Source organism: Lolium rigidum, chromosome 5, assembly GCF_022539505.1.
Source record: "Lolium rigidum isolate FL_2022 chromosome 5, APGP_CSIRO_Lrig_0.1, whole genome shotgun sequence".
Lineage (NCBI taxonomy): Eukaryota > Viridiplantae > Streptophyta > Magnoliopsida > Poales > Poaceae > Lolium > Lolium rigidum.
This window is the reverse complement of record NC_061512.1, coordinates 109,315,777-109,327,434: the sequence shown is the minus strand read 5'-3', so window position 1 is coordinate 109,327,434 and position 11,658 is coordinate 109,315,777. Positions and strand designations below refer to the sequence as shown.

At 42.2% G+C, this 11,658-nt stretch overlaps 2 long non-coding RNA genes across 2 annotated transcripts; one reads left to right on the top strand and one right to left on the bottom strand.

The window, feature by feature from the left end:
* The first annotated feature begins 3,099 nt into the window (after positions 1 to 3,099).
* On the top strand, positions 3,100 to 5,034 carry LOC124654016. Its single transcript, XR_006988137.1, has 3 exons — positions 3,100 to 3,213; positions 3,415 to 3,524; positions 4,615 to 5,034. It is a non-coding gene; the product is annotated as an uncharacterized LOC124654016 (long non-coding RNA).
* Positions 5,035 to 5,112: 78 nt separating this feature from the next.
* On the bottom strand, positions 5,113 to 6,957 carry LOC124654015. Its single transcript, XR_006988136.1, has 3 exons — positions 5,787 to 6,957; positions 5,654 to 5,710; positions 5,113 to 5,452 (listed from the first exon to the last, which is right to left on the bottom strand). It is a non-coding gene; the product is annotated as an uncharacterized LOC124654015 (long non-coding RNA).
* Positions 6,958 to 11,658: the final 4,701 nt, after the last annotated feature.

The window sequence follows — 11,658 nt, the reverse complement described above, 5'->3', positions numbered from 1 at the left end:
GGTGCAACGGCCAGAAAACTGAAGCGGGTAGCGTGACGTTCATTTTATGTATTACCTCCATTCCGAAATATATTTGTTTTTTCTGAAAAACTTGTATTTATCAGCCATGCATATGCATGACACGTGGAATTGGACATAGTACAGGTGAGCAGAGTTTGTCCTGTCCAGCATGCAGGGATGGAGCCAGGAATACAAGATAAGGGAGGCTAAATGTACATCACATAAGTTGGAGGGGACCATATAGCTAAATTTTGCTAAATTTAGGAGCCAAATCTACAAATTTTAAAGGGTTTTTTCAGGAAAAAATAATCATAGGGGGGGCCATGGCCCCAGCCTGCCCCCCACTGGCTCCGTCCCTGGCAGCATTTGCATATACTTTTTGATTCAGAAGTTAATACCAGCCATTTTTTTATTCGGAACAAATATGGTCCAAAAACAAATTCCGTTGGGTTTGGTTTCTACGTACTATTCACCCTTTACCCCGTTCCAAAGTTTAAGTTTTTTTTTAAATCAAACCAAGTAAGGTTTGATCAATTTTTTAGAAAAATCTATGAACATATATAATATTTTGTAAATATCATATAAAAAATATTTTAAGATATTAATTTTTTATTTTGCATGTTAACGAACTTTGATAAAAAAAATAATCAAACAAAATACAGTTTGACTTTCTAAAAATAATATAAACCTTAAATTTTAGGATGAAGGTAGTACTAATGTTTTTTAGTAGGTGGATGGCGTGTGGACATGTAAAAACAGCAAGGAAGATCAACGCGGATGTTGATGTAGCCCAACTTGAGGTCAACTTAATTAACTGAGACTTTTTGCAAAAAAAAAAAGATTAACTAAGACTAGATAAGGAAGATTAACATGGATGTTCTAAGTGCTAATGGATTTTTTTTTTTTTTTTTTTTTTTGCGAATGTAGTGCCAATGGATTCATAATGCGTGATTATAAACTGGAGAAGAATACCCCGATCTGTTGGTACCATTGCTAGTGGGGAGCAGATCGACCACTCCATCACTGAATTACACGGATAGTAGTTTGATTATAGTATGTAGTTGTAGATCGAATAGATTTGGTTTGTTACTGAAGAAAACTAATGCAGTTATCCATAAGTGCTTGCTGAAAGCAACAATCAGCAATGATGATAGAAACTTGCAAGCCACAAGAATCTCCATCTTAACTTTTCTGCAGCTGTTACAACTTCCTGTGCCGACCAAATGCCTAGCCCTCCATCTTAACTTGTCTGCCCAGCCGACATCATCCAAGTTTGCAACAGTTTCAGTTTTGGACAAAGAAGGAAAAGGAACGAGAAAGACTGTGCCTGGTGCATGATAAGCAAAGGCAAATGGGCTCACTATCACACTCCACTATCAACCGAATAATTGGCCAAAGCGATCTGCTTCCGCTTTTTGGCAAATTTAAGTGCGTTGCTTTCAAGATATACGACGCTTCTGTAGCTTTTCGGGTAAGATCTCTTTCTCTTTCGCTAGCCTATTCGTGCTTTTGTTGACTGATTAGGACGCTGGAAATCAGTGCATGCAGCTCTAGCTAGACCGAATGGAAGGAGCAAACTTGATGTTCAACATCATTACACTTAAAGTTAAAAGCAGTTGCTTGTAGTACTTGCCCTGTTCATGGTTATCCTTTTCATTATTTTTGTAGGGATAGCGAGCTATCGCTAGGAAGGTGGCTTCGAGTTGATCTCTATATCTTTCTTATAAGGCTTTATGCATAATCTAATAAAGAAAGGTGATTTTCAGGGTACCTTTTGCTGGTCATGAAGAGAGAGGTATGAATTGAAATAACGGTTCAGATTGAGGGAAGGAAATTGGCCCAGCAGGCCCATCAAAACAAAATTGTTGGATTTTTTGTCTGACTCCTTCCCGGCAGGCATCCGCCTACGGCCTCTCATCTCCATCCCGGCAGTACAACATGAATTCTTCTTGTTGGAGATTTCTTGAAGTTCAATGTTAATGTTGCAGTGAAAAGAAGAGAGAACCGCGGAGTTGTGGCTGTAATATGTCGTAGAAATGATGGCATATTTTTTATCAGGGATGAAGCTGGAAACAAATTGCACTGGGTTCATCGCTCCAATCTCTCTATTGCACTGGTGTCATCGTCTACAAATTAACACTAGCTAGTACTAATTAGTAAAGGATTTTGCATTTCCCTTTGGGGTCAGCTGACCCCATTGGCTACAAGGCAGCTCCGTCCCTGTTTTTGGGAGCTGCAGCACTGGCTTGCCCTAGCATCTCGGATCCTGAATCATTAGAATCTATAGCATGTCGAGAAGCTTTAGCTTTGGCGGCTAATCTTCATATAACTAAATGCGTGATTTTTTTTTGATTGTTTGGAAGTTATTAACTCTGAAGAATAAAAACCTGACTAGATATGCATCGGTATTGACAGAAATCGCACTGCGGAGTAAGAATTTTGTGGAAATTATGTTTACTCATGAAAACAAACTTTGAATTTTCATACTCATGATCTAGCTCATAGCTCTCTAGATTTGATTCAAGGATGCCTCCTGTGGCTCCTGAACTCCTCAGACATTTTAATTGTACCTATTGAGTAATAACAAGAGCATTACCCCTAAAAAAAAATCTCCATCCCGGCAGTACTGCATCTTGGCTCTGGTCATGAATTGGTACAAAATGCTACCATGTGCATGTCTTATGTAGTGTATATATATAGGCTTGTTTTACAGTACCTTTTACCACTCATGAAAAAGGAGAGGTATGATTTGAGTTAACGGTTAGGATTTAGCGAGATAGATTAAGCCCAGTAGCCCAACAACACGTAGATAATGGAAAAAAAAAGTATTTGGCCCAGCCCAGGCGTCTGCCTAATCAGTTGCCCGTCCAGAAGCGAGCGTCGCCGCCGAGCAGGGCTGCCGCCGCCTCATCTGCTCCGCTGCCACAACTCCGTCGAGCCGCGTGCACGACCGCCTCCATCCCTACATCAATCAGGGCCGCCGCCGCCTCATTCGCTCCGCTGCCGCAACTCCGTCGAGCCGCCTGCGCCGCCGCCTCCGCCTCCACATCGAGCAAGGACGCCACGTCGGCTCCGCTGCCACAACTTCACCGCTTCCACGTCGTAGAAGGCCCATTCCCATACGTCCGGGCACGCCCCCACAAGCTCGCCCCCTTCCTGCATTGCCGCCGTAATCCTCTGTTGCTGTTGTCTTGGATGTGGTAGCAGGTTCAGGTACGCAAGACAGCAGACACGTTCCTCTTTCAATCTGATAGATTAGTCCAACTATTAGCCAAATTCAGGCAGCTAGGAGTATGTTCCTACATGAATTTTATTGAAGCACTATCTTTAGATTTTGGAAAATATGAGCCACACAAGCGAGATTTTGATTTTGTAAACCAAACTATATATTTTAGAGCCAGATATCTTTTGCAGTCCATTCTATCTTCAGGCTCAAGAACTATTCTTGCTCTATGAAGATCTTTTACTGATACTAGGGATGGTTTAACACTGTATTCAGGAGCCAGGACATTTAACAAGCAAGGGTAAGCCTCATTGTCCTCCATTTTCATGTCGCCAATATAAATATATTTCCATTCGCCAAGCAAGGATACAGTTGGAACTAAAAATCATGGTTGATAGATTAATACTCCTCAATCCCACATAGAATTTCAAGAATCAGAAAAGAGATGAAGGGTAAGGGAAAAACATATTCGTGAAGTTGTGATGATTACCAAGAACCATAAGGATTTTGTTGAAAAATAAGAATCAAACATTTCAATATATATGGTTTTGAAAATGTTGTACTCTGTATCTAGACAAAGTTGAGCAGCTTTTTTAGGGATGGAGGCATATGTAGTACAACTTGCAAAATTATATGTTCTATTCCTACACTGCAGTCAACATGGTCAAACCTCCACCCCGTTTTCCTATAAATGCTTAGCTACATGTCCCATACTTCCTACTGCAAGAATGGCTGTCATGCATGTTAAAATGTATAAAGGGTTTGATAGATAATATCAACTTAAGAAGACTGATTTCGGTTTGGAAATCGGATGAGGATACTTTTTTATCCTATGAAAAATTTGCTGTTGTTCTCTGGAAATCTCCTTTCTTCAGCTGAAAGTTCGTCCACCTAAGTGTTTTTTTTTTCAGGAGAAAAGCCCATAAGCTCCTCCATTTCCTGCAATAACAAATAAAAGCGTTGACATGAAGTTAGTCTCACATATTCCATGGACCAAAGTAGTCTACAAAATGTATTAGAATAAACTGAAATGATGAACTACCTATCTGTCTTCAACTAATATAACCAACTGAAGTGTGTTCTTCAGGTTTACATCAGCGAATAGTTGTAGCTAGTAGTCATTGTGAAAATAGGTTGTAACTGACAGTTCCATCGATACAACAGCCACAATGTTGCCCACACAAACAGATTGAGTAGCTTTCTTAAAGTAAATAGTGCAGAAGGTAAGAACTTACCTAGGCAAGTATAATTGTTACGAAGAAACAAAATATTTTACTGATAGATTTCTCCTGATGAGTGAAGTATATCATAAAGATGTTTTTGTTAAGACATGAATTACTTGACTAGTAACATGAATCTTATTTTTGTGAATCTTATTTTTGTGATTCCAGTTTTCACACTGGATGGTCAAGGCGTTGGCGAGGAGTGTGAAGAGTATCGCCTCATGATTAGCAAGACCTTGAGAAGTGAGGAGGAAGGATATCAGTTCTGCAATGAGTATCGGATGAGACCACTAGCTCGTATATATGGCCGCGTGAGATTTAGCTAAATTTGTGTAACAATTCAACTGCAGGCTCGGATGAATGGTGTTTTTCAGGTGATTGTCTGATTGTGCTTCGGCGGCGTCATCATTCCAGAAAAGGGTTGTCATGTCTACATATATACCACACACATAAATTAGCTTATTTTGTGATATACTTCCTGAATTTTGAGCATCAGATGAGTTTGTGTCCTATATTAGAAGAAGGGTTGTGGGTGACGTATACTGCTGTAAATGATTGTAACCACATTGTTTTGCTCAGGAATAAAGTTATCTCAGTGAGTTGTGAGAAATTTTGTTCACAATATTGGTATGTTTTGAGTTCGGTGGTAGGTTCCCAGCCTGCTACTGCAACATCTCATTTGTTAAATTTGAATGATATTCCAATAGCCCCATACAAAAACCTTAAGGCCACATGATACATACTATTTCTGCTGCTACTCTACTCAACAGCCTCATATTCGTTTTGCCTAGTGTTTTTGGTAGCTACAGAGACCATTTAGTCGAGAGGCGCCTCAATGTTGAACGCACTTGATGTAAGAAGTCTAAGCCTTCATTTGAGTGCACTGCCTTTTATATCATCAGATCTTCCATGTTATGGGTCAAAACTTTCTTTTCCGTGGCCGCATCCATTGAATTAATGAGAATGTCTTCTAGCAGGTTTCTCTTGTTCATCATAAACACTCCCCCTACAACAAAAATAATAATGTTAGTCATACAAGTTCTGAACAAATAAGAAATCAATTGTATCCATTACTTTTTCCCTTTTGCATCTTTTCTGCCATCTATTCCTTTTTTTCTGCCATCTATTCATAAGGTTGTATGGCAGGGTACTCTAACAAAAATGATCAACCAAAATTGTCTGCAACGATACCAAGTTCTCTTCTCACCTTGGAGATACATGGCAAACTAATGGTACATTACTTATCATCTCTTTGAAATTTCCACTACAAGAAAAGCAAATATTAACGCTCTATCCTTGACCACAAGAAAATAAGAAACAACACGGGTACAGAAAATTACCATCGTGCAATGATAACAGAACGGTGGCGTCCCTCACATACTGTCAATGTACGATGATGCTCCTCTTCTCCTTCTGGTAGATATATAATTTCCAAAGATAGTCGCTAGTATTTGACACTACCTCGATTCAGGTTCTCCAAGTACATAGTGTCTAATTGAGAGTTTCCCAGTATTGTTTTCACAAACTAAATTACTCACAATTTGTATTCTGAAATTGTTATATCTTGACGTGAATAATGTCATCAAAGGAACAGATCATGAGTTATTTAAACATATGTTGTATTTCGATAGGATCAATATAATGGCTTGTACTGTAAATGTACCTTAACTACCGTTGCAGTTAGTATGATGCAGGTTCCAAAGTAATAAGACTATAAAACAGACAGAGCTCATCAAAGGCACCAAAGAGGCATGGTAACAAATGATCATGGAAAGCTACTTTTTAAATTTAACTAACTGACTGGTTTTTTAAATAAAGACTGTTACACAGTAACAACAGTGTGCAACTTTGAACTGAGCTCCCATACTCTACCTAAAAACATGGTGGTCCTATAGCTGGGTATTAGTATCTGTTCCGATTGAGTTTCCAATATAGGTCCCACAAGTGGCTGAAATTACAAAGAAACCAACTCCAGTTCTGAGCCTGTATCTAGTAGGCAGAAAGTAATTCATCTTCACCAAGCACCTGATGTACTGCAATCATCTTATTATCCACACCCTCTAACACTTTTAGATGCAAACAATGTTCTAATATCTGTTGTATTAGGTAAAGAATCATTTTTTGAATCACAATGCGAGACCGCTGTCACTAAAATCCAGTTATCTAAACTGGGACAAATTGGTGTATTTTTTCTAATTATATTATAAATTTGTGACTTTGACTGTCCATATTTACTAGAGAAAATATAATGCTAAACCTCTTATCACAAGAACATTTTGCCTAACCGTAAATGAGATATAATGCAGTGTAACAATATTTTTAGATTGACTTACTACAGGCTGTTGATGGGAGAAGATCTATCTGGACTGAATGTTAAGGAACTGCAGTCCATAGAGAATCAGCTGGAAGTACATGCTAGCAGTGAAAAAATGGCAACAGAGTTAAGCAACTGAATGTTAAGTACATCCTACCACCTCTTGCACCACTGCAGAGACGACCAGGCACCACTCCCGGAACCGCGTGGTGGGCTTGGCCTTGGCGAGCGACGAGGACAACGACATCGATCTTGGATCCACGCGGGGGGCAACGCCGCCGCCGCCGATGGGGGTAGGTACATCAGATGGGTTGGCGCGCGGGCGGCGCAGGTCGTGCGGGAGGGCGCCGCTAGCGCCAGTTCTGTCAAGGGAAGCGTGCAGCAGCAGTCGTCCACGTCCATGGCGAGGACGACCAAGACGCCGACCGCGGCGCAGACGTGGAGTCGGGGATGGGGATGGGGACGGGGAGGCGGAGATCCTCAGCGGGAATGGTGAGGAAAGCGACCGAGAAGGCGAGGAAGTCGGCGAGGAGTCGCTGCCCACCGTCATGCTCCTCTCCATCTGGGGCGGTGGCGCCGGAGTTGGGGAATGGATAGAGCGGCGGCGCCGGCGGAACCACTCGCAGCAAGGTCGCGGAAGAACGATGAATCCCCATCCGGACCGGCTGTGGTCGGCAGCTCATGGGCGCTGGACCAGTCTACTGGGCTGTACCTGTCCATTGGGCCGGGCCCGTTTACTTTTTTATCACTGAGGGCGAAAATTTCCAGAGGTATGTAACATACCTCTCAAGTTTTGGACTGTGGTATTAAACTATTTGGACCATTGGATGGACGAAAATTAATGGCTATTATTCATTTAGGGGTACCACAAAAGAACCCTATATATAACTAACTAGCTAGTATGCTTGATTTTGGATGATCTAGCTAGCTATGTTATTTTGGATGATCTCCCGGCCCTGGGAGAAAGATTGAGCCCCTGATCGCTGCTCCTCCCTTGAATTATGTTGATCTAGCAAGCTATGTACTCTTGGATCCTCATATGTATATCTATATCCTATATTGGCTGCTATAAGCAGCTTATCTGCATTTGTTTTGTTTTCTGAATTTATGTTGCGGGTGTGATTTGCTCTAGTTTCGCTGCTCTAGATTTGCTACTAGATTGGGCAAAAACAAGAGCCAAAAGGAACGAATGAGTAAACAAAGACAGAAAGAGGAGGTGATCTAGATTTGCTACTAATTTGGGCAAAAAAAGTTGTTTGTGAGAGAGAGAAGAGGCTCTAAAAACTGCCAATTTGGGTGAGATAGACATAACCCACTCGTGCGCTACCAAACGTGGTCCTGTCCTACCGGCCCCACTCGGCTCCACACGACACGGCCCCACACATCAGCAGATGGTCAACCTAACGGCAACTACCGTTCGAGCTCTTTATGAAAGCTTTAGACGAGCGCAAGGGCAAAAGTGAGAAAAATTTAGAGCCTGGAGAAAACTGAGTATAACTAATGAACCAAAAGCTGAAAAATTGAAATCCCTATCTTCAATACCTAGACCGCCTACGTTGCCACAAAATTCTCCGATTTGACAAGTCTATATTTGCACTTATGATTAACGCTTTGCATGATTTAAAATCAAAACACTTACCCACCCATCTTGGAATCACTGATAGGGAATGAAGCATATCATCACCATATAGGCTTACTGATGAGCATCAAATGGACTAATTATCACTGGTTGAATAGACAATACAATATTGAATCCATCCTTTCCAACAACAACTTAGCATTTTTTTTAAATGTTTTTCCCTTAATGCAAATTAAGGGACTAATTTATTAAGAAGAGTGTCATGTTAACAACGGAAGGAGCACTATTTTCATTGATGGAATTAGGTCAAGATAAGGTACTAGCAATTGTGCATGCAACTCTTTTTTTTCTTTAGAAAGGCCCACAATTGTGTGCAGGGCCTGATTGTGTTATTGGTACACTAGCTTTTGTTTTGAGATAATTATACTAGCTAACGCGCTATAGTGGCGCACCAGTGGCAATGGATATCCGTATCCCAATGCTAGCAAGCAAGCTGAACTGGTTATAAATACCGGTATCGTCTATGCATCCATCCATCCCGCCAACATTCTTCCTTTTACTATCAATCTAGACTCGCTAGGTGCTGGTCAGCCGAACTTTATACGTGCGTATAATTAGTAAAGCATGGGTATCAGCAGCAAGAAGTTCCTCCTGCTCTTCCTCGTGGTTGCCGCCGCCATGACCATTGCAGCTCCTGCTCGAGCTGCTTCTGCTCAGGGCATCGGCAGTGGACTGGCGAAAGGCGCGGAGGGCGTCGGCAGCGGAGCTGCGACAGCCGCGGAGGGCGCCGGTAGCGGCGCTTCGAAAGCCGCGGAGGGCATGGGTAGCGGCGCTTCGAAAACCGCCGAGGGCGTGGGTAACGGAGCTTCGAGTGCCGCGGAGGGCGCCGGCAGCGGAGCTTGAAAAGCTGCCGATGGCCTTGGTAGCGGAGCTGGAATAGCTGCCGATGGCTTTGGCAGCGGCGCCGGGAAAGCTGCGGAGGGCGCGGGAAGCGGCGCCGGGAAAGCTGCGGAGGGCGCGGGCGCAGCGGCGCCGGGAAAGCTGGGGAGGGCATGGGTAGCGGCGCCGGAAAAGCTGCGGAGGGTGCGGGCAGCGGCGCTTCGAGTGCCGCGGAGGGCGCGGGCAATGGAGCTGCATCAGCCAGCGAGGGCGCCGGCAGCGGAGCTGGAAAAGCCTCGGAGGCATTTCATAATTAGCGCTCATGTGTGTTGGAGCCTTGGAGGGGACAAACATTTGGACGTGGCTACAAGAGTGCTATAGTACCGTATTGTCTTAGGGAGTGACCCCCCTGTCGGACCCCACTTTTTTCCGGATTTGGGTGTGGTCCCCGCAACCTTTCCAAAAAAAAGAAAGTTTCTTTCCTGTTTCGTTCTGGGCTCACGTGCCGCCGGATTTTTTGACTAGCCCACCACAACAGGACGAGAAAATCTGGGACCAGGAGAATATAGACAACTAAAACTACATTTAAAGCCCAGATCAGATCCAGAACACAAAGAAATGGTCGGAGCCCAGGCACGAGTTCTACCTCTCCCTCTCGTCCACCGTTTCTTCCTCCAGCCGCCAGGGCAGAGCCCAGTTCTTCCCCAATCTCCATGGCTGCAGAACTGAAGAACAACTGAAGAAAAGTACATCTGAAGACCAGATCTGCAGAATAACTCTCTGAAAAACAACAAGCAAGAGGTAAACAGACTCTAACTTCACCCCTGCCCCTCTTCCTCCAATTTCCCAATGATATGATGTTACCAACAAGAAATTACATCTGGATCTCAATCTACAACTTTGAACATCTTGCATGAACTTTCAATGGAACATTAGACCCCAGATCATGGAGATTCAACAAAAAACACAGGAGATGCATATTTCGAAAAATATACATGCAAAAGTAAAAGAGGACAAGCTGAGGCAAAAACAACATAAAAGGGAAGAGATGTAGGAAACCATGCATATAAACACATGTCATCTGCATGATTCATAGTAGGTATAGCATATAGATCCAGAAACAAACATGTAGAATAGTTGGTGCCCATATCTAGATGAGAAATAGTTTCTGAAAAATGCAGGCTTTGTATGAGAAACTGCATTTTCAGTTGAATCCATCAAAAAACCGTTTCTGAAAAAGTTTCTGCTTGAGAACATGTAGTTTCCTTGCTGGAAAAACACCAAAATCATCATGAAAAATCTTCTGTTGAATCCATTAGAACCATAGCATCAAGAAATACTTGTAGGGAACTACAGCAAGTTGTCCATCTTGAGATTTCCTGTGTAGTTAAATGAAAAAAAATATAAGTACATGCATTAACATCAGTATAGCTTGTTAGTTTCTTTCCCAAGGTTTATTGACACTAAAACTAAATCAGGTTTCTTTTTTGCACTAGAAGAGTTATTTTCTTTGTGTAAACCCTTCCCATGCGCTGATTATTTATGGTCAATTCGTGTGCAGCGGCGCTATTGATCCAAGGATCAGTTCAAGTTTACAGCCGCAAGGTGGAGTACCTCTACTCATTGGTGCTACATGTGCTGGAATTTCTCTCGCAAAATAAGTAAGGATACATCAGTTTTCTCTTACATTATCTACTGTATGCTACCTTGCCTATATCATGCTTCAAATGTGCCTCAAACTGCCAGACAGTGAAACCATGTGCAGTTAAAAAAATGTACAGTAGACAGCATAATGAGCAAGTCAGTACTACATGCCTGTTTTTCTGTGTTAGATGTATAAATTTTTAGTTTCCATTCATACAGAAGCAGAGAATGATGAGGAAGCCAGTAACAAGTACTAGATGCTTTGTTGTTTTCTACGTAAAAAGCATGATATTAGTTAGCAGTATGTGATTGTATAAAAAATGAACTAATAGTATGTGATTTTTCAACCAAAAGGTGATAGCAGTAGCACATGGAAAAACATAATCAAACTAAGTGAAGAACAGCACAACTACTGTCATATGACCTCAAATGTTGAGTTTAAAATACATTCCTGCAAGAAAAAGCTAACATCTTAGTCCCTACTGACAGGTTATGGATCCAGAGTATGCTCCTGGAGTGCTAGATCTGAATGAGCCAGTACCCGAGGATGTCAGTGTGTTTGACGATTTGCAAAAAGAACATACACCACTGGACACCACAAGAACCGCAAGCAATGCATATGTAACAAGAAGTTCTGAACAAAACAAGCATGCTAGTGGAAGCAACATTGGTGCAAGTTCTGGATAGAGCAAGCATGCTAGTGGTAGCAACATGGGTGCATCTGCTGGCACAGACCCTATAACAGGTGAAACTCTATCTACTGATGATTCAGGAGGTGACGACGATGATGAAGTCC